The sequence below is a fragment of the Protopterus annectens genome, chromosome 14.part0 (genome assembly GCF_019279795.1).
Source record: "Protopterus annectens isolate FY-2018-M chromosome 14.part0, PAN1.0, whole genome shotgun sequence".
Lineage (NCBI taxonomy): Eukaryota > Metazoa > Chordata > Ceratodontiformes > Protopteridae > Protopterus > Protopterus annectens.
The window spans coordinates 413,342,217-413,368,607 of NC_056748.1; the positions used below are offsets into that span (position 1 = coordinate 413,342,217).

General features: G+C 36.5%; 1 protein-coding gene across 1 annotated transcript in view; it reads left to right on the forward strand.

Moving 5' to 3' along the window:
* The window catches only part of ADAM12 (ADAM metallopeptidase domain 12), a 2,765,134-nt gene that overhangs the window by 695,249 nt on the left and 2,043,494 nt on the right, over positions 1-26,391 (forward strand). The gene's annotated exons all lie outside the window — the stretch shown is intronic.

Consider the following 26,391-nt stretch of genomic DNA (forward strand, 5'->3'; position numbering starts at 1 on the left):
TGCATTTTGTCTGTGTTAATTAATTATTAATTAGCATTAATAATGGATTAGTGCTGGAATTAAAAATGTTTCAAATAATTTGTGCATCTGCGTATATGAGTTTGACAGGAAGATGCCATGAAGATTATGAAAATGAAGATAAAAATAAGATAACTGTGGCAAGGAAGATGAAATGATAATGAAGAAGATGATTAGGATGCAATGAAGATGAAAAAGATGTGATAAGTGTAGTGGTAATAATGTGATCAGTTTGATGATGACTATGCGATGATTAAGAAGATAAAGATGAATCTGTAATAAAGATGAAAATGATGACAACAGTGATAATGATGAATATGTGATAACGATTAGGCAATGAGATGTTGGTATGCGATATTGATAGAGTATGCAATGAAGATGATCGTATGATGAAAAGATAATGTGATGATGAGATAATGAAAATGGATGAACACGATGTAATGATGACAGTGAAGATAAGCGATGATATGATGAAGATGCAGTGAAGAAAAGACACTGAAAATGACAAAGGAAAGGTGCATCATCCTAATCATTAGCAGGCATCTCTAGTGCATCGTTTTCACCGTATCTTGATCAGATCTTCATCAGCATCTTTGTCACATCTTATCCATTTTATTATAATTTTCTTTGTGTTGTCATTATCAGCATTATCTTTGCTGTCTTATCTTTACTTCCATCCTTCGCTTCATCTTCATTCTTACCATCATCATTGTAATCTTCATCACCTCATCACATTCATTGCTTCTTCATCTGCAATGTATGTTCACAACATTATTGTCATCTTTAGCTTCATCTTTATTATCCTTTTCATCTTGTTTGCATCTTCATTGTCATCACTGGCAGCATGTGTTGCATCATCTCATCTTTATGGTTATCTTCCTTTTCAACACACTTAAATATACCATCCATTTTCATTCCAGCACTATTCCATTCGGTGTGTAGCACAAATATACTCTACTGTGATTTATCAATGAGGTGATACACATATTCCTACTTTTCTTCTTTAAGGTAATAATCCCATGATAGACCATTATTAGTATTATATATGTGTTATTATACTGCATAACAAACATTATACACTTTACAATAAATTATACTCTGTTCTGTTTTACTTTTACTTGAATATAACTGCATTTATTTATTGTGTAATTGTCAGGCAGCACCTCCACCTTCAAACAAATACTGAAAAATTATTTCAGCTCTTCCTGACTTTGTCCCTGCTCTCTAAATAACCTCCTCCTTCTCCTTATATGATAACTAAACTGCTTTTTGCTACTGCTGACTGATGAAATTTTCTCCATAATTATTATTTTTTCATCACTTGTTAATACTGGTACATTAATGCTGATTAATATATCTCTATTTATACCTCTTTGAATGAAATCATCTGGCAACCAACAAAATTCCAACTTTTATGATTATATTCTGTATATATTACTGTAATCTCTATGTGTAACACTGTATCTACTTTTGTACTAATTAATGTTTAATATTTACTGTAGCTATGTTCTTGCTTTTTTTCCCCTGGGCCTCCACTGAAAATGGGCTCTTTTAGGCCCAGTAGACTTTCCCAGTACACAGATGCAATAAATAAATAATTGAGTATGTGACTGTGTTGCATTTATATGTTGAAATCTTGCTGTAGGCTACAGAAATTATTTCCCACTATAAACTGTTTGAGTCAACAGTTGCATGACCAGAAGGTATGGTTACATGCCGTTGAATCAGAAGGTGGCTGGGCAGCTGCTCAGCCTGCAAATATGTGCCTTCAAGTGTACTATTCTTATTACACATAGTTACATCGAAGTAATTAAAGTAGAAAAAGTATGTATTTTGGAATGATAAAGCCCATTTTACATGATGCGAGCATGATCATTACAAAAAGAAACAATAAAAAAAATCATTGCGTATGATCTTTAATGCAGGATCAGTATCAGTGGCATTTAGGCATTGATAGTGATTTTTACCTCTTACAGACATGCCATTTTACAATGCTGTCTAGATATATACATTTAAATTGATAAAGGACACTGGGTGATAATTCTTGAGTGAAACTGGGACAGTCTTAGTCTCACAAGTAAAGATTTTCCTAGAATGACTTGTATAATTATCTGAGTATGCCATGTTTTCAGTAACATTAAATAACTTCTAAAGAATAAAAACAGGCAATGATTTATATTTTATGCAAAACAAAAAAAAAAAAGCATCAGATCAATCTGGTTCAGGGGTATCTTGCTTTAGGGAGCTAAAGCGTTCAGACACTTCAGAGACAAATAAATAAGCCCATAATGCTCCTAGCATATCATGTGGGACATTACTAAGTTAAGGTTAATGAAGAAATTATTTATATCAAACAATTACTGTGTGCACTGGAGAGAGGCTGTTCAATAGTATAGGGTATTACAAGTATTTTAAAAAAGAAAAATTGAAGTATTTCTTGTGCTTTACTATATACATAATTATCTTCCTTAATAGCAGTAGTACTGTTGGAATTATGATTAAGTTTTTGCATATTTGCAAAATGTTCAGAATGAGCATTGGCCTATTCATCATACTGGGCAGACATTTTCATCTCCAAATTTTTTTAGTGTCTTATAGAGGTGTTAGTTCACTTTGAGTTGAAGTCAGTAGCCCTAATTTCTTTTTTTTAAAATTTTACTGTCCCTGTTTCACTCAAGAATTATCACCTCATGTCCTTCATCAATTTCTTCAGATAAGATGCTTTACTAATTAGGATCTCTGTTAATGTATCTTTAAATGAAATCCGGGTAATGTTAAATAATTTCTTATTATTTATCATACTCTGGAAGCGGGGGGAACATCATTTTCTTTTAGAAACTGTGGATTGAGTCTCCAGTTGTACTTGGGAATAGTGGATGAAGTTTGATACCAATATAAACTGGGCAGTGGTGAGGAAAAATGACTATGGTTCAGTTTTATATTCCAAGTCATGCTTACTCAAGATTTTGAGAGCAAAAACAAATTAATTCTAGGTAATGTTTTATTTGAAGAGGAAACCATTGAAATTTTTGCCATAAGTGATTTATATTCATTGTATTTTTTTAAGGAAAAACACTATAATTTTTGTTAATAGAATAATCAGTTTGTTTTTTTAGCTTATTCAGAGCACTGGTTTATGTTCTAATCCCTGGCAGAGATGGTTGACATGTTTCACAATGATATATGTAGATATATATAGAAAGGATTGACCATCACTACTTAATGCAGATATTGAAGTTATTATTAGTTATCCAAGAAGCAGAAGACTAATGAAGTGGGTCATAATAAAACTCCCCTCTTGAATGTTATCTTTCATAATTCCAAAAAATAACTTTTTATTTGTATTGCTATACCATTTCTATAAACTTACCAACTCCAAAAACATTTTGGAGAATCCATTTGCATTCATACAATTCAAACTGTATAGCTTGTGTTTGTGAAAAACCTAAACTAAACAAACATTGGTATCTAATTCAGATTCCAGTTAAAAATACTGACACGCATCAAGATACAGACATTGAAAATATAGACACCAACATCCAAACAATCCATATAGTAGACAAATCAAAAATGTAGAACTCAGGATACTAACAAAAGATACCCAAACCCCACATGAAATAAATCACTAAAAAGCAAACATTCTTCTGTGATCCCTTTACACTAAAATATAGCATAAAATAAACCAAATAAAACAGCCTAAACCAAAACCATACCATAGGGCAAGGTTTGTCTGAATAGGGGTAGTGTTATAGAATGTTTTCTGTGATAAGATGTAGTGCTATGATTAGGGACATGGTTAGGGTTAGCACACATTAGAAAGATGGTACCTTAGTAATATGTGTTAATCCTAACTCCAGTCTTGCCCTTTTCCTTAGAAACCCATTTTCTATAACACTACTACCTCTAGTACAACACAAGACAGGCTCAGACTCGCCAACAAGGTATGAGAAACATAAATGACACTAAAGCTATCATCTTACCTTCCCCTCACTCTATGTAATCCTAACCAGCCAACACTCACACTAATGCACTCCCACCCATTACACTAACCCACTTGTATCTGTCTACATTATGAATCGTCAGTGAAATAAACTGTCAGTGTTCTCATAGCTGCATTTCATGCTCAGTATTCTGAACTGTGATTAGTATCCATTAGATAATCTATACCCCCAAATGTTTCCTTTTAGAGAAATCCAGTTATGAGTATAAATAACCGTTTTACAGTACGGAAGACTTAAGGAACCAGAAGGAAAAACTATTCACAGCTTATGAATGAATAAGCTCTGTGTGAACTCTCACTGAATATAACCTGCCAATAATTATTTGATAACACTAGTGAAAAAAACACAGTCAGCCAAAGGGTTAAGAAATATCCCTTTCAACTAGCCACACCACCCTTAGAACTATCTCCACTAATGTTCTAGCTGCCATAAGCGATCTAGTAACTGAAACAAATTATACCAAAATCGAAGTGCCTACATGTTTTGCACCATTGCCAACAAAAACATAATCTTGTGTAAAATATTTACAGCTAGGAACTTCTAGCTGGCATGAATTATCAGTGTAGGGCAATTACCATGCATGGGACTAGCTTGCATATCGGATATTTAAAGTGGAATGAATTATAACTGAGTAACATGTTGAAAGATATCTTAATTTACTAGAGCTGCTGAAAAAATTATACTTCTAAGATGTAAGTATAATCCACTGTGCTTAATATTTATGCAATGCCTAATTCAGTAGACTGAGCTTGAAACTGAGACAAAAAAAAACATTTCTGATCAAGATCGTCAAACCTATATTATTTTCAGAGTGACCTATCACTGGACTATGTTTTAGAATGAAAATACTATAATTAACTAATTCTTCAATATAAACATCACACACAGACCACTACTGACTAGTCATTATTTTTATATTTCTGTATTCCTGGAAATGAAAAAAGGCAGTCACAGTTACAACACCAAATAGCCTCACTGTATTATTTCTGTGTTTTTTTTTATTCTACCACAAACATGAACTCATTTAAAAACAAGGGCAATAATACTGTAACACTCAATTTTCTGTAGACCCATGAATGTAATTATAGAAATGAAGTTAATTCTTCACTTCCCCCAAAAATCCATGCATATCTTATCCCAAGTTGTAAGAACTATCCTAAATAATCCTATAACTTAACGCCAAATTGTCATGAATGCTTTCAGATCAGTAAAACCTAACAAAAAAGTTCAGATTCAGAACTGTGTCTGTAATGTCATCATCCATTTTCAGTATCAAATAATTATATGAAGGTAAAGTAAAATGCTGTCTTGACCTCTTGTTGGTATACAGTAACATAGTAGCTACTATTAAAATGATTGAAGTATTGCATAGATATATTATATTCCATGAGAGAGGTCAGCAGACAGTTCTAAAACAAACTACCACTGAATGTAATTGGTGTTAATTTGTGGCAAATATCACTTCCTATATTACTGCTAGTGATGATATCAGTCATGTGTCTGCATAAGTGTGTTGTATCTCAATTCAAACAGTAGTTTAATAAACTATGTCCACATAACAGAATGCTGTGTCTTTTTTAATCCCTTTATTGAGTTATTGCTTGTTACTTAGGCAAATCTACATTTATATAAAAGTAAACAAACAATATTGACAAGTTCACATTTACAAACATTATACATCACATATATTCTTATATACAATATAGTCAATCCAATATTGTGTAAATTGTTCAATTCCTGCTTTTTATTAAGTGTCATTCCTCCTCCAAAAGATTTTTCTGCATGTATTGTTCCCACAATTTCCACTTTTTTCTATGTAATTTTCTGCTAGCCTTTTCTACAGATCCCACTGCCTGTTCTTGTATCTCTGTTAAATATTCAGTACTTGTACAGTTGGTTTAGACTTTCATTTCAGTTTTCTAGTAATTGCTTTTTGGCAATCACCAGAATTAAACTTAACAAGGCTTTACTATGTCTAAGCAATTCAGAATATGTATCCCAGCACAAAAAAATAAATAATAATAATTATTATTATTACCCTACTTAGACTCCTCTACTTGCCCAGTATTCCTGACAGAATACGATGCAGGGAATTTGTAAAGTCTACCAACTCATTACAGTCCAGAAACTTGCGCTCCCAGGAATTTTCTTCCCCATCATACCTCCAACATTTGCCATCTACCTGAAGAAAAATTCTTTGGATTCTTTTTGGGGTATAAAAGTACTTATGCAAACACTTCCAAGCATTTGTCACTCAACATTCTGAACAGATATTAGTATCCATTTGATAATCTATACTCCAAAAACGTTTCCTTTAAGAGAAACCCAGTTATTGTGGATAACCAGTAATGAGATTTTTAATTGTGACATTTTTAAGATTGTTTGGGTATTCCAGTAGGGTATAAATAATGTTGGTTCCTTTGCCAGCCTCCTCCAGTAAATTCCAGACCCCCCCCCTTGCCTATTCTCTGCAGCCCTGAGTGTAGTCATCCCTATCAGCATAGTGTCCTTTCTCCATTCCAGTGTTGGTTGATTTCTTAGTTTACTTTCTGCTACTTTATGAATATAATATTTTGTGTGACTGTAGTTATCCTCCTTAAGGATCTGTGTCTAAAATCCAACTTTGTCTTTATTTCATGAATTTCTCCCAGATTCATCATTGTCCCTGTTCACTTTGAATTGCAGCTTTCTGCTTGTGTTATGTATAAGAGCCTTAACTGTGGAGCTCTAAATATTGCTTCAAATCAGGTAATCCTAAACCACCTTGTTCTGTTGGATCATAGGATCAACTTATCCCACTTGGCTCTTGCTCTCTTCCCCTCCCAGCTAGAATCCTTTTCCTTTTTATTAATTACTCTTCATCACTTCTCCTCTAATTGATAAAAAATATGCCCAAACTGTGTATAAAACTAAACAGACCAGTATCTTACTGTCCATATCCATGGGCAAGTGCTTCCAGGTTGTCAGTTTTTCTATTAGCTTCTGTTTAGTCTCTTTCCAAATATCATTAGCTGCCATAACAGAATCCTTATTAACCCGTACACTTACATACTTCACTTTATCATGTCCCCATAAATATGGATAGTGCTCTGCCAATTCATTTGTGGATACATAGTGAATAGCTATAACCTTTGTTTTGTCTTCATTAAGTTTATATCTCACACTGAGACATCTTTTTCTGGTTTTATCAGGTACAAAACAATACCACTGGCAAATAGTCAACTTTTCATGATTACCATACCAAATATATCCTTGAATTTCTGAGTCCATATATATCGCAGGTAACAATGGGGAAAGAGGACACCCCAGCCTGGTTCCTCAGTTCAGTCACAACTTAGAGAGGAACCCTCTGAGTTTGATTTTTGCCTTCATTCTTTCATACATCCTCCTAATTAACCTTATTATTGTATCAGGGAATGCAAATGCTTCCATTGTCCTACAAATACAATCCTAGCTTACTCTATTGAATGCTTTTTCTGCATCAATACCCACCAACAGCGACTGTATTTTCTCATATTCTGCTTCCCTCCGGATCATCATTGTTCTATTAATGTCAAATGTTTGATCCCCTCAACAAAAATCACACTGATCCTTATCTATCAGTTTTAACAACTTTGCCATTCTTTTAGCCATCATAGACGTAAACACTTTATAATCGTGGTTTAAAATTGAAACGGGCCTATACAGGTTCATAGGTGTTTACTAGGCTAATGACCACAAAGACCTTTTTATGCCTAGCCATGCACCCAAATCTCTGACAAGTTCTGGTACCCTTGATAAGTCTAAGCAGGAGCTTGGGAGGTGAACTATTTATACTTTGCCTGTGTCCATTAGAGACATATGTGTCTGCCAGGGATGAATTTTCTGTTCCACATCCAGTTGTCCATGTTACACTTGAATTGGGTTAGGGAAGAATTCTGCTTCACAAGGATAGGGGAGGCTGCCCCAGAGATGGGGTAGGCTCTGAGATACATAACTCTCTCTCCAGCAGGTCATATTTGTATCACAGGCAAGGTTTAAGTCATTAAAATGGGTAATTCTGGTGCTGTTAGTTTTGCTGATATACAGGAGGTCCATCAGAGCGATGCTTGACAATGTACTGTATGCCAGGCTCTCCTCAACAGCCTGTAGGAGACAGAATACAGGGATAGGGTCTTGAGGCGGTCTGTATAGGATATTTTACTTATGCCCTGCATTCCTTTTGTGAGGAACCCCTGTGGATGTTGCATTTGTAGGATAATCCTGGTTAGGTAGATACCAAAAGGGGCATTGAACTCAATGATAGGTCTGATGAATACCAAATACAGTGAAACAATGACTTCCTTGGACCTAAATGCCATACATTTGTTTACAAGTTGCACAATATAGAACAATTTCCTCACTACTGTAGATACATGATGGTCAAACGCTAGATTACTTTCTGTTTATGTCCCCAAGTCCCTAACTACTGGGTCAAGTCTAAGGGGTGTGTTGTCAATGTGATAGTTACCAGGGGTGGATGACTTCCAAAAGGATACTGTTATGCATTTCTTGGCATTTATTTTTAGTCTGTGGCTCTGACACCAGTTGTCTGTGTCAGCCCTTTCTGGAGAGCATTTGTGTTGGTTTGGGATTCAATGACCGCTCTTAATTTACAATCATCTGCAAATTTAGTCAGCCAGAAACCATTGGCCTTGACTTCAGAAAAGTAAATGCCAAAAAGGAGTAGTCCAAGGACTGATCCCTGAGGGACTCCATTTGTGACTGGCCTCTTTGTAGAGGTGGACTCCCCAATTTTAACTTTTGTCCTATCTGTGAGCCAGTTGGCTATCCCCCTGGTGACATACGGGTTTGTACCTAACCTCTTTAGTTGGTCAACAATGCCTGAATGGGGTATTGTGTCATATGTCTTGCCCACATCAAGGTAGGCAGTGTGAACCATTTTGCCCTCATCCATTGCTTTGGTGACCTTCTCAAAGAACTCCACCTGACTGAGTAGGCATGACGTGTCCTTAATGAAACCAAACTTGGTTGTGTCCAGTGTCTGTAGGTTTACCATATCATTATTAATCATTTCCATGATAATTCTTTCCATGGCTTTCCATATAAGACTAGTGAGACTTATGGGTCTGTAGTTTCCAGTGTCTGTAGATGGCCCACCTTTGTGCAGTGGGATGACTGTTGCTGTTTTCCATTCATGAGGCATGAAGCCTGTTTGGATGCTACAGTTAAATAGCAATTCCAGAAGGCCTGATAGGTCATGTTCCATGCTATTTATAAGGCACCCTGGGATATTGTCTGTGCCCATTGATGCAGTGATCTTAGCCTTAGAGAGAGCAAGGACCTGTTCCCTAGTGATAGCAGGGAGAGTTATATTTGATGGTATTTCCTGAGGAAAGGTTGAGGGGGAGAGAGGGATAAAGTTGGAGATGAATTTGTCAGCCAGTGGGTTTGCTACATCTTCTGGTTCAGTATAGGTGGCTTCAATTGCAATGAGCTCTGCATACAATTGTATATTGCCTTTGAGGTTGTGGACATAACTAAAGAATGCCTCGTGGTTGACCTTGACCTGGGATGCCTAATTTACATAAGATTTGGCTTTGGTAGAGTTTATTAGTCCTCTGATTTGTTTAATGAGACTGCTTATATCCTGCTGGGTGCTGCGCCTTCTAATTTTTGCTATGATTTTATTCCTTCTGTTATACAGCCTATTGATATGGTTGTTTGTTTTTGGAGTTAGTTCTGTACTTCTTCTTGTTGGGTACAGCTGACTCTGTGCAGCTATTACATGCTTGTATAAGGTTTCTGTGAAGAGTTCTGCATAGGCAGCAGTGTTCTCAGGGTTTACGGGGGCTTCAGATTTTGCCTGGTTATCACTTAATAGCAGAAAGTTAGCCTTAAGAGTAGCTTGTGAATATCCCAGGGTTAGCTGGGGGTCCAGGCTTTATTTTTACTTCAAAGGAGACCATTGTATGGTCTGACCTTACCAGAGAAGACAATACAATAGGGGGTGTGCAACACTTCCCCATATTAGCGAGGACCAGATCCTGTATGGTTACACCCCTGGTTGGTGTACTGACAGTCTGGTCCAGGGAGTTACAAAATACAGGAATCTGTATGCCTGTATGTTTGGTGCCCTATAGGATTCCTGATTAATAGTGGGGTAATTAAAGTCACCCATGAATATGGTATTGGGTTGGGTGGTGAGTGTTTCCAATATGTTTAAATACATGGTATGGGTTTCCTGGGTCAAAGACGGGGACTTGTAGCTTGCAAGGAAGTGGTACTGGATTTTGCCTGTGGTAATTCGAACATGGAGTAGCTGAAGTGCATTGTCCTGTTTGACCAGCCCTGAGGTATATTTATTTTTGATTTAAATCAAGACACCTCCACCTTTAGTCCTTGTCTGGGTAGTAACTGGTCTAAGTGTGTGGAAGGCATTATAACCTTGCACTATTGGTGTGCTTTCTGTGGCTTTAAACCATGTCTCAGTGACTGCACAGACATTAGCATTCCCTAGGGTGAGAAGCACTTCTAGGGAGTGGAGCTTTTTGTTCTGAGTTCTAGCATTGAGCAGTAATACCTTTAGATTTTCTTGGTTTTGATTTGCTATGTCAGAAGTACTTTCAGTTTGGCATATGGGTGCAGACAATGTTTTAGTTAATATTCAAAAGCCTAGTGGGGAGAGGTACAGATCATCCCTGGTAATGTAGCATGGTCTGTTAACCATTCCCTTGTGTACTGACAAATATTGCACTGCCTTAGAATGACACCAGAAACTAAGCCAATTATTAAAGTCATTCATCTTTTGTTCATATCGTGGCATCATCATTGAAAAAGGTAAAATGCTGCTCAATGCTAGGCTCATACCAGTCTGGGGAACATATTCCGATATCTCCATGATGTCTCTCTCCATATAGTCTAGGGAGGTATGCCTCAGGTCATTTACACACACATGGACTATAACTGAGTCATACTGGTACTTGTGGTCCAATGACCTGAGTGCATACATTAATGTGGTGGACCCTAGCCCATGATAAGCAACTTACCATGACTTTCTCCTTACTCAGCCTGGTGAGAGGGACATCAGTGTGTCTCACAATGGAGTCTCCAATGACCAAAATGTTGGATTGTGTGGTGGTTTACCTTATGGGCTTAGAAGTAGAGGCTCTATGAGATGTGGTTGTTGTTTTGAAAAAGTGCATTTGGGGCTGCTGTGAGGGTATTTGTTATGTATACTTTGTCTTGGAGGTCTTTTGGGTTTAGGAAGGTTACATTTAAGTGCCTCAGCATATGTGGATGTATATATCTGCTTTGAATTGTGTGTGATGGGTACAGCATGCGTACTACTGACAACCTGATTGACATTAGGAGTTGTTTTATGTGAGAGCTTTGCCTCCAGTGACATTGTGTAAATACACCTTTCACATACCATATCAGTTTGTTTGAGAATTAACTGGATGTCAGTAAACATGAGGCAATTTCTCCATTGCCTCAGGATGCCCATATCCACCAAGCTGGTAACAGAGATAGTGGTAAAGTTCATATCCATGGCAACAGACCCTTTTTATTGATTAGGCAGTCGGAGTCAGAATATAAAGCAATGTCAGGAGTATCTGGTTTGCAAGTCTGTAGACAGTGCTTGTCACTGCAAACCAGTTGTCCTGTGTGCAACTAGGTATTGCCAAAATTTCAGTTGTGCTTTTACAGGAAAAATGTCACTCAAGGTGTCTGTGTCTATACAGGGCACTGCTAAACATTTGAGAGGAAAGTAATACATAGACCCTGAAAATTTAAGGATGAAGTATTTTGTCAGATATTCTGAAGTTAGAAACAAATCAAGCAGTGCTTACTGAAAACAAAGACTTAGCTTGTCAAGAATGATGAAAATGGGGGGGGGGGGGTCACATTGATAGCTACTGCCTGGCCACTTCTAGTGCTGGTTGCACCACAGCTCCACTCTGCTGGAATACAATGCTCTTTGCTTTTCTTACCAGAAGCAAAACATTAGCACTAATCTCAAGATGAGAAGCAGGCCACAGCCTGATTGGTGATACACAGTCTTGTCCCAGCTGATGCAAGGGACTGTATGCTTTTTGTAGCCTTTTCCTGGTAGATGGCTTAAATAGCAAGCACACCAGTCAGGGAAGTCAAGCACAAAAACTCACTGCCCAGCTAGAAACATTCAGGAATCAATGCGCTATGCTCTTTCTCTCACTCGGAGCAGAATATAAACACATATTCTAAGATGTCACCAATGAAACGGTTATTAGGTTTTCTGGTGATTAGCATTTTCCAGGAAATAATGTCCCTGTGCTCCTTCTCTCACCAGGAGAAAACAGAAGCACTAATCCTAAGATGGACTACTGAGATGTAGAACGTGGGCTGTCCAATAACTGGTGGTCTTGCAACAGATGTAGATTTTAAAGATGATATGGAAAAAGATGGGTTAATATCCTAAGCACCGTAGTGTGCACCAAGCAGTTAAATATGAAAGTAGGGATAACTTAAGTTTTAGCTGTCCAAGTAGAGAGTCACTAATTTTAAGAGAGAGAGATTGAAAGGGCTGGCACTTTGTGTTTTGGTTCTATAGAATACATTGGGATGGTCAATAAATGTAAACAGCTGAAGCGGAGTGATTTCACTAAATGATAATTTTGTGCTTACTCACAACAGCCAGTGAAAAGCGAAGGAGATATGTGGTGAAATTAACATAAGGGGCAGGCAACTAGAAAAACAGTTGAGTTCAAGAACATAACAGCACCAGGATGTGAGGGTGGATACAATTTTTGTGAGACTCACAAGAGACACAGCTGTGCTCTCTTTCTTAATTTTAATAAGCAATTAAAAGCAAAATACAAGTAAAACACGATGTAAAGAAAACAATTCACAACACAGAAAATAGAAGGCAATAAAGTAATACAAAATGCAAGAAAGCACAAGCAAGCTAACCTTTCCCTCACAGCAAGTTGTAGTAGAGTCTGGGTGAGCTTTTCCAGTAAAGCTGGTCATTACCATTTTTAGGTATTGCAGCCACTACAGCTTTGTTCCAGGAAGTTGGTGCTTCCCCTCCTTTTAAAATACTGTTAAACAAAACATTCCAGATGTTTAGCACTTTTTTCACTTGTTGAGCCTCATCTATCTCTAACTTTGGCATATTTAAGACTTCCATAAATACTTCCATTTATGCTTTGAACTGATTTAATTGATTTCACCATTTCTCTGCTTTATACAAATTAGAATACCTCTAATACTTCTACAGGATCCCTGGTTATTGTTCTTGTTATAGACTCCCTATGTTTAACAACAACCCTTCATACTGTCTGTTGCCTATGTCACTGTGCTAAAGGTTTTGGTACTCTGGAGTTATCAAAAACAGTTGTTTAACAGCATTATTTCTAAACTCATGCATATTACATAGATATTCCCTTATGTTCTCTTTAGCATTATGCAGTTGCACCACTTCTTGTTCTCTGCGATTTCCTTTATTCTGCACTACATAATTAATATGAGCTCTAAATAATTCTTATTACTTCTTAGTCATATCTCTTTTTTTTATTTCTACCCTATTTTTAAACCCCACTTTCATTTTATCCCACTCACTAGCTATAACTTAGAGTATTTTCTATTTTCCCCAATAACTCCCAAATAGTTTCCACTACCCATTGCTTAATGTCCTCTGTTTTCATCAGGTAGGTGGGAAAGCACCAGTGTCTCATTTTTCTTCATTATCCTGCATTTTTATCTTAGTTATTATTGGCACAAGATCTGAAATAGATATTGGATATGTGCCAAAGCTCTCAATTAAATGCACATGTTCCTGTGAAATATAGTTTCTATATAATATATCACAGTTTTTGTACTTTGGCTAATATGGAAATTAATTAAGTTCCTAGTACTGAATTCATATCCTCTGTACCAAATGTTTTCATATATTTCTTCAGAAATCTACCCTCTTTTGTTATATTTTCCATTCTAGGCTCCCAGATAGGTTACAAATCAAGTTGTAGTCCTCGCCTATAAGTAATAGTCCCTACTGATAGCTGACTGTTTCTCCCATAATTTTTAAGCTCTAAAGTAGCAGTTTTAGGTGGAATATAAATACGTACCAGTGTAATATTCAGCCCTTGCCAGTAGCCCCTTACTACCACAAATTGACCAGTATTATCTTTTTTTCCTCTTCTTATCAGTATTGGAGCTCCTCTCAGTATTGGAGCTTCTCTAGCAATCAATATAAATGTTCCTCTTTTCCTTTAACTCTGATATTCTGCTGAATATCCATCCTGAAATCCTTTCTTTATCAAATTCAGATGCTCAGTTATTTCCAAATGTGTCTCCTGTAGCATTGTTATTTGCACTTTGCATTTCTTAATATAATTAAGTATTTCCAGTTTCTCTATGCCTGTGAGACCATTTACATTCCAAGATAATATGGAATTTTGCCATGAAGATAAGAGCTCATTATTCTTACCTATTATATATGACATTTTTTTAAGATGTCTGTTTCCAGCTTTTATTATACATGCACCCACTAATGTTTAGCAGGTTGATCTTTATAGGGGTTTTTCTCATCTCCATTTGAACCTGTCACATTTTACAAGACTTTTTGTACCCTTAAACAAAAACACAAGCACACACTCAGAATACCCCTTTTATCCTTTTAACCTAATACAAACACATAAAACTATGTACATGTTAAAATAATAAAGTTTAAACCTCATAGGAATAATTGTCTCAGACAGCTGCAAACACAGGTTTATCTAACCTAAAGTTGTGGTTACCCATGCTAAGATGCACGTTACTGACTTTGTTCCTACATATACTAATTGGTGTTTTGATCTTTTCCCACTCAGATGTGAAAAATAACTTGCAGAAAACATTAACTTTTAGCCTTGAAGAAATCGGTGCTTTGGATTTTTTATCGACTTATATTGATATTGTTTCCATGGAAACATAAGACCATAGGAGGTTACTAGGCTAATGGCCCTAGGGCCCTTACAAGCCTAGCCAAGTTTTACCCTCATTTCCATGATTAGCACCTATTCCCCTGTCTAAGACACAGGTGGAACTCCCGGGATGAATTTACAGTTGCCCATCCAATCGGCCAGATTGCATTTGAAGAGAGCCAATGAGGTGCTATGCTTGACATGAAGTGGGAGTCTGTTCCAATGGTGTGGTAACCACTGGGAGACAAATCTGTCCCTCCAGGTGGTTCTATTAATGTCACATACCTGGTTAAGACCTTTATAGAGAGTAACCTGTGCACCATTTGACTTCTAAATATGCAGCATTTCCAATAAAGCAGGGTTAAAGATTGCCTTGTATGTAAGGCAGAGATCACCTCTAAGTAGTCTGTATGAAACAGATTAAAGTGACAGTGATTTCAGATGATCCACATAGGACAGATGCTGAACATCTTGAATTTACCTTGTGAGGAACTTTTGCGGTCTTTCCAATTGCTGCAGGTGCTTAGAAAGGTACATGCCAAAAGGGGCATTATACTCCATTATTGGCCTGATGATGGAAGAGTACAGGGAGGTTATAACCTCTTTTTTTCTGGAGGCAATACCCTTACTTATGAAATAAGCAATATAGAATATCCTTCTTAGCACTGTGGAGACATGGTGATCAAAAGTAAGGTTGCTGTCAACCTCTGTGCCCAGGTCTTTCACCACTGAGTGCGTACTTAGGGTGTTTGTTATTGATATGGTATTTAGCGGGAACATCGCTATTACCAAAAGGGATAATACATTTATTTGCATTGAGTTTAAGGCTATGACTTATCAGTCATGTGTTTGTGTAAGACCCTCTTGTAGGATGTTAACATTGTTTGAAGATTGTATGACTGTTCCCAGTTTGCAGTTATCAGCAAACTTTGTCAGCCACAGACCTTTAGTTTTAGCTTGTACTTTGGAAAAATAGATTCCAAACAGTAGAGGTCCCAGGACTGATCCCTGTGGAACACCACTGCTTACAGATCTGCTGTTGGAGGGTGGATTCCCATATTTTGACTATATGGTTTCTATGAGTTATCCAGTTAGTGACCCATCTAAAGATATACAGGTTGATACCTAGCTGGGTGAGTTTGTCAATGATGCCTGAGTTGGGGATAGTGTCAAAAGCCTTGGCTAAGTCTAGGTAGGCTGTACATACAGATTTCCTCTCATCCAGTGCCTTAGTGACTGTCTCAAAGAAGTAAGTCCACCAGGTTTAACAGGCATGATCTCCCCTTGACAAATCCAAATGGAGTAGGGTCAAGTATTTGGAGATTACCTATGTCCTTGTTGATAAGGTCCATGATTATTCACTCCATGGACTTGCAGATAAGTCTAGTTAGGCTAATAGGTCTGTAGTTCCTGTGTCAGTGGAAGCACCACCTTTGTGCAAGTGGATAACAGTGGCCTTTTTCTGTTCAGCTTGGACAAAGACCATACTGATTGAAAAGAGAACCCAATGGTGTTGCTAATTCTTGTTTGAGCCCAAGTAGGATGCAGCCTGGGATGTTATTTAAGTCCCATAGATGCTGTGTTTTTGACCTTAGACAGGAGGTTTATGACCTCCTGTTTAGATATGCATGGTAGAGAACAGATGGAATGGATGTCATGGGGTATGTGTGGCAGGGACAGGGGAGTGAAGTTTTCACAGAACCTGTCAGCTAACAAAAAATGTAGTTCTCAACTGCAGACTTCTAATGACCAGTGGAAATATTTATTCTAAAGGAAAACTTTTGTTTTATATTCAGTGTCCTCTGAGTTAATTGTTTCCACTTTAAACTTGTTAGTAGATTAAGCCAATGGTCTTAAAATAGGCATTCACCAATGCAGACATAGGAGAACATATCAACTCTGCATAATTTTTGATCTGTGTACTTTTGCACCTCACTCCTCACGTCAGCAACCCAAGATTATAGGCTACTAATGTAAACATTCTTTTGTTTAGCCTTTTTTTCTCTTTTGGCATCATAATGCCTACATTTCTTAATAATAGAAAAGAAAGAAGAAAAAAGGCATCTGTTTACTTTCATATCATTATGACATACAATGACTAAAAATGATTTCCTATAAAACATGCAGTTTATATAATGAAAGGTTTTATAAAAAATACTATCGAGAGCAGAAATGGTTTTAGTTACCCCTTTTCTTCCTCTTCCCTTCCTCTAAGTGTACTGCCAAACATTAATATGAAGTGAGGCATATGCCTTTCAGTTCCTCACAAGTTTAAAAAAGTCAACAAATCCCACCCAAACAGAGAAAAGATAATAGAAATGATGTTTGAAACATACCAGTTTGAGGGTATTTACATGGGAATCCAGGCAGTTCTTATTTTGTACACACAAGGGTTATTGACCTGTGTGGTGGTCGACTCTGGTGATGGAGTGACCCATATATGTCCTGTATATGAGGGATTTTCCTTATCTCATTTAACCAGAAGGTTAGACATTGCTGGCAGGGACACACTACCTCATTAAGTTGCTTTTACTCGAGGCTATGCCTTCAATCACTCTGCTGATTTTGAGACAGTGGGGCTGATGAAAGAATTAGCTGTGTTATGTGGGATACAACACTGAACAAGAACAAAAGTTTCTCAGGAGACTGCTGTGCTTGTAGAGTCCTACATGCTTCCTGATGGCAGAGTAATCAAGGTTGGTAGAGAACATTTTGAAGCCCCCAAGGCCTTGTTTCAGCCTCACCGTATTAATGTTGAAGGAGTAGGTGTGACCAAACTCCTTTTAAACACCATTCAAATGGAAGATGTTGATACCAGGCCAGAGTTTTATAAACATATTGTTTTGTCTTCTTTCCACTTTTTCTTGCACAGCCATTTTTCCCAAATATGATTGATGCTTTGTCATCTCACATTTATTAACTAATTTCTGCATTGGTCTTCTTGTTCATCTCCAATATCCATACTCTGGTTGAATTACAAGGTACTCCCATTCTTCTAGTCAACTTCTCTTTTTTTCTCTCTCTCTCAAGCATTTTCCTTTGAAGCATTGGAAAAGGTTTCAGTGGCTAAGTCTCTCTCCATGTGCTTTACTATCAGAAGAATGAGAAGAAAAGTCCCCTTCTGCTTGATGGCTTACTTTTTGTTGGAAACATTTTTGTATTTCCTCCTTAGCCTCTTCTTTATCAAAAATGACTTTGATCCTCCAGGAAAAAAATACAGATACAGCAGCTTAAATCTCACATCTGCATCTCAGTTGTTCCGATTGTTGGAATAAATTTGTTTCTCTTCTCTCTGCTGCACAGTCATTATCAACTGTTTCTGCTGGCAGGATTGCATCTTTACTAGTACAGGTCTTGGCTGTTTTCTCATGGCCATGTTTGGAATATATACATAATGTGCCCTTTCAATTAATAAATCCTGCTGTGGAATACCAGTCCAGTTGCTTATTTGTGCCTTCCCAAAATGAATACAGTTTGTTCCTTCTAGTTTCTCTGGTACAGCAGACAATCTCAGATTTTCACTGAATGCTCTGTCTTCATATTTTACCATTTTTGAAACATCTCTTCTTGAGCAGTCTGACTGTCAGCCAGCATTTTCTTCATTTCAACCTCTGACTTTGGCAGTTTTAGCAACTCATCTGAATATCTGTCTAAAGCTTCAATTTTTCCAGGGTTTTTGTTATTTGAGTTGATATACTCCATTGTTGTATTCATTTTAATCTGCTCTGAGCACATTTAACTTATTTTTCCTCTAGATTACTGGAAGCCATGTCTAGCACTGGGAGAGTTGAAGTTAAGCTGTTGATCATTGTGCAGCCATCTTTGAAAGCTGGTCAACAGAATGGTATGTCTTAATTCAAAGTGTGATTTAGTAAATCATTGTGACAGTTCAGTTCATGTTGTCACATCAGTGGTTACCTTTCCATGTAATTAGTACTCAGGAGTACCAAGTCATTCACTTCAAAATTGAATCAGCATGTCACACAATACAACCTGGTATCAGTATTTTAAAAGGTAAATTATGTCTGTCATAGTATTCCAAGATATGAGTGGGATTCTCTTCTATACAATCTAATGCACTGTAAAATGTCAATGTTTCATGTTATAATGGTTCTATTCTTTGATACAGCCAAACAAGCACTAGTTAAGGCTGAAAGCATTCACTCACCAGGTCCAACCTTAATAAATTCTAAAAAATGAAGCATCCATCATCAGATGCACCCTTAGTACATTCTAAAAAATGAAGCATCCATCATCAGATGCACCCTTAGTGCAGTCTAAAAAATGAAGCATCCCTCACCAGGTGCACCCTTACTGCATTCTAAAAAATGAAGCATCCCCACCAGTTGTACCCTTAGTGCATTCTAAAAAATGAAGCATCCCTCACCAGGTACACCCTTAGTGCATTCTAAAAAATGAAGCATCCCTCACCAGGTGCACCCTTAGTGCATTCTAACAAATGAAGCATCCCTCACCAGGTGCACCCTTACTGCATTTTAACAAATGAAGCATCCCTCACCAGATGCACCCTTAGTGCATTCTAAAAAATGAAGCATCCCTCACCAGGTACACTCTTAGTGCATTCTAAAAAATGAAGCATCCCTCACCAGGTACACCCTTAGTGCATTCTAAAAAATGAAACATCCCTCACCAGTTGTACCCTTAGTGCATTCTAACAAATAAAGCATCCCTCACCAGATGCACCCTTACTGCATTCTAAAAAATGAAGCATCCCTCACCAGGTGCACCCTTACTGCATTCTAAAAAATGAAGCATCCCTCACCAGTTGTACCCTTAGTGCATTCTAACAAATGAAGCATCCCTCACCAGATGCACCCTTAGTGCATTCTAAAAAATGAAGCATCCCTCACCAGGTGCACCCTTACTGCATTCTAAAAAATGAAGCATCACTCTCCAGGTGTGCCTTTAATACATTGTAAAAAATGAAGCCTGATATCCTGTGAAAGTAGGAATGTTTGCTTCCTGTTATGTACATTGCTGGGCAGATTCTTAGGTGCTCTAATAGCCTCTGACAATTGCACATTACTAACTTAAGGTATACAAGCAACTACTTAAGCACAGTACAGCTATGGCCTGGTATGTATTGTCTTCTGAATGCCTTCAATAGCTTTTTACTGTCCTAATAATGATCACCAATGCCATTTATGGCAACTTCAATAAGGAACTTATTAATTCATGTCTCTTTGTTGTTATGACAAGGGTTTTTGAAACCGTCAGCTATAACATTTTTCTCAACAAGCTCAAAAGACTTAACATTTTCAATAACTCTATTTGCTGGTTTCACAGCTATCTAAAAGACAGAACCTTCCAAGTTCAATAACTCTATTTGCTGGTTTCACAGCTATCTAAAAGACAGAACCTTCCAAGTTCATAGCAATATCTCTTCACCTACTGCTGGTACACGTAATACAGTGTACTGCAAGGATATGTGCTAGGTCCTTTCCTCTTCTTGATGAAGATTTCCCCCTAGAATTACTATATCTTAAATTAATAGTGTATGCAGATGATATTCTGCTCCTGCAGTCCAGTACTTCCCACTATGACCTGCAAACCATATTACAGGACAATTCCATACAGTTCTACACCTGGTCCACTTCTACCAATCTAGTTATTAACCTTAAGGAGACCAATATCATGGTCATTGCCTCAGCCAGGAGTTTACAAACTATCTTTCTTGTTCTTTTAACAGATCATAATGGGACCATAATATGCAATGGCACTGAACAGAGATAACTAGGACTACTATTTAACTCTAACCTTTCCTTTTCCAAACCCACAGATTTTGTAAGTCCTTGTTCAGTTAAAATTATGTTACAAGATCAGTCACATCCTTTTAACTACTGCTTACAGGCACTTGTTAGAACATTTAAATGACCAGTCTGGATATGGCCTTCCTTTTCTTTTTATGCATTCAGTCCACATAATCACAGAATACAAACTGCTGAGAATAAAATCCGCAGATTCATTCTATTAGCAGACCTCCATATGCACAATTTCAATTTACTAAAAAAATCCAGCTTGCTTTCAGTGCATCATAGGGCTACTTTTCCTCAAAGTACCAGTGCACTTACACAGTAAACAAATTAAAATAAATAAATGGATGGATGGATGTGTGTTGTGATATACCTTGAATCCATAGGTTTGAAGTAAAGCATATACCACAGGGTAACTATGGATAACTATTCAGAATATGAGTTACCTCACGAATGATTAATGAAAGTATTCTTTCTAAAAGAAGCATTGAAAACTAAAGGGTCTCTCTTTCTTGCTGTATGAGGTGTAAGATGAGTATATCTTTCTTCTGCTTATTTTTTTTTTCTCCATACCTGAACCCCATTATTAAAATACAAAGATAGCTTAATGGATGCAAATAATATTTTCTTTGTTCCAACATGTAATACATACTCCAGAAATAAGTAAACAAATACACAGAATTACATATTCATCTCAGATTTTCTCTTTAATTTACTGTTCAACATTTTGTTCACATTCTCTGCCAGACTTTCAGCACATGTGCTGGTTACTGTCTGACCATTCTGAATGGAAACAGATTAATGCAACAGACCTCTCTTATGCAAAACACACATGCTATCCCTTTGGTATGCTTACTTACATATATGCAGTTTAGACCTGGCTAAAGCTCCACGTTGATGATATCCCTCACCTATTCTTACTACAGACTGTTATAATGATGTTTTTCATACAGACATCATGAAGTTCTAACATCGTACTTCATATCACACTTACCAGCTTGTAGCCATGCAGGCGAAAGTGTTAACTTAATGCTAAACTAGAAAGAAAGAGTCAGCGTCCGACTTGCATTCAGCCGTACATCCTTCACACTAGTAGAGTGAAGATGCAAGACAACTCTTATTCATTCAGAGTGCTCTTATTTTACTACTAGGGAAGAGGGGAGGGTGCAAGGACCGCACTGGTAGATTAGCAGAGTTGTGGTGTTTGGTTATCTAATTGTAATGGTTGCAGTCAGATTGACTCCAGGAAATAAACATAAGTAAACACTGCAGAGAGATGCCGTCATAGAGTTGTAAATAAACTCAAATGCTGCATATCTCAAGCTTCCTTGAGCAGGTCATTATTCATCTTAGTCGTAGGGGGGGGGGCACTGATAGCTGAGCAGTAAGCATCTGTTTGTTATGTCACTAATCTTGTCATGTTAACAGTATTCCTGAGTTCTCATTTTTAATCAATATTTTGTTACTTAAATGCTAATCTCTCTACTTTTTATCTCTTTTAATAAAGTATTGAATGAGAAATGGGGGGATTATGCAGTTCCATTACCTTAAATCAGATGCTTAAATGTTTTATACATTTAATAAGAAATGTTTTTATGTTTTGTGTATGTGATACAACTGCAGATTAAAACTGCGTGGCAGCATAGGCTCTGATGATCTACTAGCTCAAAATCCTGTAATTCCTTACCATTTTGTCTTTTGGGGTCTTTTGGTTAGAATTATGGTTAGGATGCTATAATCCTCAATTAGCAGTGACAGGGATCAGTAACATTTACAGTCTTAAATAATCCTCGGTGGCTTTTAAAATATGTAAAAATGCAGTTACATAAATGTCATCCTTCAAACTGCCTTTCTTAAATATGTTAATGTTATTTTAGTATGGTTAAAATTCTGCAGCTAGCAGAAATTCCCCCATATTCTGCCAGGACATCAAGATTTGTTATGAAGCAGTTCTTGCTGTAAATGTTTCATGAAAAGTAATTATTCTTTAAAATAATTCTCAGTCAGAATCATTTATTCAAAGTATTCTGTTTTTATTTAATATCCAGAATGCATAATGTGTTTCTTATTAAATATTCAGTCCAAATGTTTCTATGTGCATTTGTTAATCCTTTAATGGTTTGCTTTTATTTTCTACTTCAATCCAAGGCATTTTCTTCACTCTAAATACAAGCCTAATTAACTCTTGATGAATGTTTTAAATGTGTTCCTATGCCTTGCTACTTCAAATAGGATTTTATTGTAAAGCTAGTAAATGCATTAAACACAAGGGCCTTTTTGCAGGAGTGATTTGGGAACTCTCTCTAGTGACGTTCCTTACTCTGAGTCGTGTAGCAGACAAGTGGAGAGGGGAGGAATCAATCTCAGGCCTATAGGATAAAACTTATTACAGCTCAGAGCCTCAATTCCATGCATTAAACTGTCATATATTCTTGCATTAAAGCGTCATATTATTTGGTTTGCCTTTTCTGTATTTTATTCGGGTAAAACTGTTTCTGTTTTTTTCAATTACTGCTGTACAATATTACATCTCCAAGAGGACATCTGATTCCTTGCTTTCTTTGTGGTCAGATGTATTTTCTGTTAATGCTGACTTCATATCACTATGTACTCAGTCTTGAGTTTATGTAGTTCTTTAACCATGTCATTTTGTTTTGCTTGAATAAAACATTTTTTTTTTTGTTAAAAATATAAAACCAAATCCAGAAATGAGTGGTCAAATGTAGCAGATCAGAATAACTGAGTTAGTCCAGAAATAGTTGAGCGATTTATTCCACAGTATTGTAAGGCACAGGTACAATACAATATAAATTGCAGTTGATAAGCGCTTTCACCCAAAAATGAGCTTCATCAGATCAAATCACTGCTACCCATGATTCCCTTATATATTGTATAACACCCTATCAAACAATCAAATAATCAAGTACTTAAAACATAAAACAATAACTCATATACTTTAAAACAGTAAAATCAATATACAAGTTAAATTCTTTGCATCATGTCCCACATAATTTTGTGTTTAACTTATATATCATGACAGCAAAGCCATATTGACTATGAAATTCTTATATATTTTTTTAAAACAGTCAAAAAATATATATATGTATATAATATATATGAAAACTCCTAAAAACATGTATATACATATATATGCTCAATATATAACAAAAAGACATCATTGTATAAAATTTGTACAAACACACTACCTTATATTGGAAAGTAAATAAACTCATATAAACTGTGAACATATGCTACATGAGCTTAACATTAACATTTCTCCTTTTCTTCAGGGCTGGCTTGATAGAGGCTCTCTCATTCAGACCTGAGCCTCTATCAGCTCTTAACCTCATAATCCACTTGCTTTCTCTATCCTCAGTGTGGTTTCTAATGTCTCCACCCCTGATATTAGGTTCTATTAATTCTAATGCCCTGAATAAAAAATGGTGCTCATTACCTAACTCAACCACATGCTTAGCCAGTGCATTATGTATATTACCTTTTTTCATGTGGTATATGTGTTCGCGTATTCTATCTTTAAAGTGACGATTAGTCTTTCCAACATAAAATGCATTGCATACCTGGCAGACTGCCAGGTATACTATATTCATGGTCATGCATGTGGCTGCTACCTGAGTCATAAACTGTATGTGTGAATCTGGATGTATAAACACTGTATCATTATCCATGTATATACATTGATTGCAATGTCCACATGTGGACATTGCAATCAATGTATATACATGGATAATGATACAGTGTTTATACATCCAGATTCACATACAGTTTATGACTCAGGTAGCAGCCACATGCATGACCATGAATATAGTATACCTGGCAGTCTGCCAGGTATGCAATGCATTTTATGTTGGAAAGACTAATCGTCACTTTAAAGATAGAATACGCGAACACATATACCACATGAAAAAAGGTAATATACATAATGCACTGGCTAAGCATGTGGTTGAGTTAGGTAATGAGCACCATTTTTTATTCAGGGCATTAGAATTAATAGAACCTAATATCAGGGGTGGAGACATTAGAAACCACACTGAGGATAGAGAAAGCAAGTGGATTATGAGGTTAAGAGCTGATAGAGGCTCAGGTCTGAATGAGAGAGCCTCTATCAAGCCAGCCCTGAAGAAAAGGAGAAATGTTAATGTTAAGCTCATGTAGCATATGTTCACAGTTTATATGAGTTTATTTACTTTCCAATATAAGGTAGTGTGTTTGTACAAATTTTATACAATGATGTCTTTTTGTTATATATTGAGCATATATATGTATATACATGTTTTTAGGAGTTTTCATATATATTATATACATATATATATTTTTTGACTGTTTTAAAAAAATATATAAGAATTTCATAGTCAATATGGCTTTGCTGTCATGATATATAAGTTAAACACAAAATTATGTGGGACATGATGCAAAGAATTTAACTTGTATATTGATTTTACTGTTTTAAAGTATATGAGTTATTAATTGTTTTATGTTTTAAGTACTTGATTATTTGATTGTTTGATAGGGTGTTATACAATATATAAGGGAATCATGGGTAGCAGTGATTTGATCTGATGAAGCTCATTTTTGGGTGAAAGCGCTTATCAACTGCAATTTATATTGTATTGTACCTGTGCCTTACAATACTGTGGAATAAATCGCTCAACTATTTCTGGACTAACTCAGTTATTCTGATCTGCTACATTTGACCACTCATTTCTGGATTTGGTTTTATATTTTTATACTTTTACGAGTGGTTTGGGTGTTTTTCTGTATAAGGCAACGTTTGGTACTTTATTTTTTTTTGTTGCCTGAATAAAATTAATAACTTTTCCCACATCAGTGGAAGTTATAAACATGTCAGATTAAATGAGATCACGAAGTGTTTAACAAAAAGTTATTATGGATTAAGGTATATGCTAATAGCAGGTACATTTATCTGCAAAGTGGAAGGTAGTTCACTTTAAGTTTCATTGTAGTAACCATGTAACAGGGATGTTTAACATGCTAGCTGAGGTGCCTCCGAATAATTGGTTTGCAGTTGCGTAAAGTTATCTTATCTTCTTAACATTCTGTCCAGTGGTTACAGTATGTTAAGTCCAGGTACATGGACAAATAGCTGCTACAGGTTTCATTTACCTAAAGAGTTCTAGGGAGGTATGTCATTAAACTGGAGTGGGATATTTAGTTTACCATCAAGTTATTTAAAGTCCAGTTAATGAAGGACTTATTTGGTGTAATGAGAGGGAAGAATCTTTACACGACTACAGGGTGAGATGAAGTCTAAAGAGGGCACAGCATACCAAGGTCATAAGATCTCTGAAATGACTACTCAAGTCCTATGACAATCAGTCATGTAAATTGTGGGCTTTTATATCATGCTAGTATAATGAAAAAAATCCACAAATTATCTGCATTATTTACTTAAGGACATGGGATATGAATCCAGAACCAATTTAGCATTTAAACACAATATCTCACTTCTTAGTGCCTTTAAGTATTACTAGATAGGTTACTTACTCCACTTAGCAGACATCTCTGATTATTGCACAACAAAGATGCACCAGGTAAAACCTTTTCTAGTCATTATATGCTTTGTTGCAGGACTCCGTGCTATGCTGTGATTGCTGTTAATGGTAGGGATTCTTTGTTCAGGCAGTATGACAGTAC